The sequence below is a fragment of the Ascaphus truei genome, chromosome 4, assembly GCF_040206685.1.
Source record: "Ascaphus truei isolate aAscTru1 chromosome 4, aAscTru1.hap1, whole genome shotgun sequence".
Classification (NCBI taxonomy): Eukaryota; Metazoa; Chordata; class Amphibia; order Anura; family Ascaphidae; genus Ascaphus; species Ascaphus truei.
The window spans coordinates 59,935,227-59,939,374 of NC_134486.1; positions in this window are offsets into that span (position 1 = coordinate 59,935,227).

Genomic DNA, 4,148 nt, shown 5'->3' on the forward strand with positions numbered 1-4,148 from the left:
ACAAACAAGAAGTACACTTACTTAAGGGTTGGGGAATGAGAAGTATGATGTAGCATTTCTTTCAGCAGTGAGGAAATCATTCAGGTGATATCAGGTAACCATATCAGCAAACGAAGACAAAGGATATATGGGTGGACAGCAGTTTATAAACCATTCTCCTTCTATTCTTAACCTTAAGCACAGGGGATTGGTTTACAATTACCTCCAGCCACTCACTAACGTGGGAAAGCATTCTGACCCATGCCCCCCTGCTAGTTGGCACATGTGCAGTAGAACTCTGGGGGTCTCATTTCTGAAGCCCCACATTTACGTCAGGAATGCCAGAAAGTCTACCCTTTGGAGTTCTGGCAGGAAAACCTTTGTTGAAAGGTGTTAACTGGAACACTTAAGACCTGCCCTGGTTTGGGCTTCGGATAAACAGTGAGGGTGATAAAACTCTTTGAACAGCACTTAAATCCTAGACATAGCGGCGTCCCCAGGGCCATCTGCTACCTTATGGCCCAAAAGAATTTCCTTTTGAACTTATCCCTACCTTAGGATACACTATTAAGCATAAAACATAAACGTATTAAAATATCCGGTTCCGTTAGGTTTAGCAGGTCCAAACTTCCCAGTTCGCATTGCCAGAACTGGGACACCATATGGTCAAAAAAGCGACTTGCTACGACCTAAGAAACCGGAGTTACACAATGCACATTAAATCATTTTAATACAAAAATCTCCATTGAAAAAGAAATCTCAGCTTTTCACTAAATCCCCATTGAAAACAACGGGCAGCTCCGCCATAGACTTTCAATGGTAAATCGCCGCCATTGAAGTCAATGGGGGTTTTCTGCCATTGAAGTCTATGGGAAAAGTCCCGAACTTCAAGGGGCTCCATACTCCGTCGGGTTGGTCCAAGCGGGTCAAGGATGGTTCTGCAGCGATGCCGGAGCAGTGGCTACAGATACCCCAAACCCTGATCCGCTGAACCCTCCGGAACCGGAGATATGGATTCCTAAAATTCAGCATTTCTCACTTTTCTCATTTTTCTGAGCCGTTTCTGCCGCCGCCGGCAAAGCCTATGGCGCGACCCGCTCTATCTGGTTCGACCCTTATCGGGGGTCCAGGATTCGGGGACCCGGTGGTGGTCGAGTGGGGGGACGCTTAGGAACTAGGGGCAAAAAGAATTTTATCCCTAGGTGCCCTAGAACAGTTTATTTCCCCGCTAATTGACGTTGAACTTGACCCAGTGATTTTAGCTCTTTTGAAGGACATTGTATCCGCTTTGCGGTTTGCGGTCTGGACGGCAGCCAACTAGGTTACCTCGAGGCATCTCCATTGAAGTCAATGAGCCCATTGACTTTCAATGGGAAACCGCCGCTCTCCCTCTCGGACGCCACCTGCTGGTCACTACAGGAAACAGGACGAAAACAGCACAAATTCCTATTGAAATGCATTGAGCCCTAATGGCGGCCAATGGGGGACCTGCAAAATGGTGTCCGAAAAGGCGGGAAAACTACACAAAGAGCTATAATCATTAAAGAATTATTAACCCTTGTGCTCCCGGATGGATTCTAGTGTGTGTGTGATGCAAACACTGAGTAACCAGACATTACAATGGAACAGGGGAAATACATTTACATGTCATAACAAGGGTTACATCACATTTCTGGACCTCAGCCCAGTTAACCCCTTGTCTCCCTGGTGCGGTCAGGGGTGGCCAAATGGGGTGCAACCCCTTTAATACCGGGCCACTCCCTCTCTCCCTCTACAGTTACCGGTCACCGCCGTGACCGGAAGGTATTTTTTACATCAAGTGCACCAACACCGGTCAACAGGCGCTGATCCCGCCTTAGGCGTAACTCTTTGGGGACACTAGTGAAGTGGCCAAGGGACTGAGCCTATACAAATATATTACCATACATGGACACGGTGTGTGGGGCACGCGGTGAGGGGATGGAGACGTTACTCCTGATGAGAGTGGCCGAGCCACTAAGGTTATATTGCGTTATAGTATGAGGTTTATGTCATGTGTTATTACCACGGTTCATTATAAAGTGATAAGGTACTGTTGCGTTACAGTAAAGTTGGTTGCATCATATGTGTGTTTTTGTATTTCTTGCCCAGGGGAATCTCACATCACGGGGATCCTGGGTAAGTGGAGGCGCTGCGCTAATAAGGTATAACCCCAGGCTCCCAGCTAGCGGAGGCTCAGATCTCCTGGAGCCACAGATGCGTGCAGTTACCCGTAGTCCCTTTGGGAGCATCAGAAAAAGGGCTACATCTGCATGACTGATGCTGGCTCATTCTGGAAATTACTTAAAAAATGTCCTTAAAGATGCAATGATTGCTCCTGAGGGTAATACAATGCACACAGGAATTTATTCAATAAAGTGAGATAGTGTCAATTCTGCACTACTGCATGGAAACTCCTATTAACTTGAAGGGCACTATCACACTTTATTGAATAAGCCCCACAGAATCTCTATGCAAATGGGTACTACAATATTTTTGTGTATATTGAAAGGAAAAAAATAGACACCTATTGAAAAAAGGAGAAGAATTTGAGGATATCTGCTTTCCTCTGTATGAAGAACTGACAAACTTAAATACATTGGCTATTGTTTGTCTGTTTTCTTTCAACATGTCTTAAAGCTGTAAACTACGCAATATCCTACATGTGCTTTTTTTAATAAATCAGCTCTGTACTATGAGAAAATACGCTTTTTTTAAACCACTGTTAATGACATTTTTATAATGTAATAAGCATTTTCTATATCTATAGCAACCATTTACAAAGTCACACCTCCTTCCTCTTCTGAAACAGGATCTAGCACACCCCTTTTTGAGCGCAGCCCTCTCGCTAGCAGTGCACCAATCGTATCTAGTGACTGCCTGGTCACATGATCTTCCCAATAGAACTTTGCATCTTTGGTCCTCTTCTCCTGCACTGACAGCCATTTAGTGAACCTCCGAGCTGAATCTTTGCCGATCGATCACAGGAGAACGGATCAATCGGCAACTTAGCTAATTACTTATCATTGTGTGGATTGTATTGATGCACATATTAAAGATGATTTTTTTTTGTTTTGTTTTTAAACAGCAGCTTGGACTAATGTTTTAAAGTTTAACTCCAATCACTGATACTTTGTAACTGTCACTGCATTGCTCCTTAGGTGTACGTTACTAGTTATCTTGCAGTGAAACCTGTATACATTGTATACCCTCAGTGGCATTAGGGTTTCATAGTTCGGCACAAGGTGTGTCAGTTACAGATGAAAATCTGAAGACTCCCTTTGTTATTTTTATGAGGCTGGCAGCATATTGAATACATTTTAAAACACTGACAAAGGATGTCAAAATATAACTTGTGGACCGTGGCAAAATTGTCAAATCTGCCAGTCATGCTATCTCTTACATATATTACATTTACCTAATCTGCCAGTACTTTCTTCCAAAAATGTACGAGTTGATAGGTGCTGCTGCATATACTTTACTGTAACCTGCACAAAGATCCAATATGATTTCCCTAGTGCAAATTTATGTAGTATATTAAATCAAGTAAAATATTGGAGCGTTCCGAGACATGCCTTAAAGCAGGGGGGGGCCAACTTCAGTCCTCAAGGGCCACCAAAGGTCACATTTCCTGGATATCCCTGCTACAGGACAGGTGGCTCAATCAGTAGCTCAATCAGTGGCTCAGTCATAACACGGGAGATTTAAGTAACCAGGAAGTCACATTGTCGCCTTTCGCGGTGTGTATCTCAGGGACCAGGGGTTACCCAGAGCTAGAATGAACATGGTTCACTCCCGGGGACCCCCTACATTCAACTTGGAATGCACCTAAAAGTGATTTATTGAAAAGTTGGAGCTTTCCTCATATTGGAACTTATTCCAAAGTCTGAGTCTTTCTGCTGAGAATGCTCTTTGTCCAGTCCTGGTGGAATCGAATCGAGAAACACTGAGGAGTGCATTGTTGGTTGACTGGAGTTGTCTGGTTGGCTGATATGGAGAAATTTGTTTTGAGATGTATGTCAGCGAAGTTCTCTCAGGGATCCACTGAATTGGTTCTATTCTGAATTGCCTAAAAAGCCAAGATAGAGGATAGAGTAAGTTGCCATACTCAAGTCTAGATGCCAAGGAACTAGGTAGCCTTCTGCAGGTCT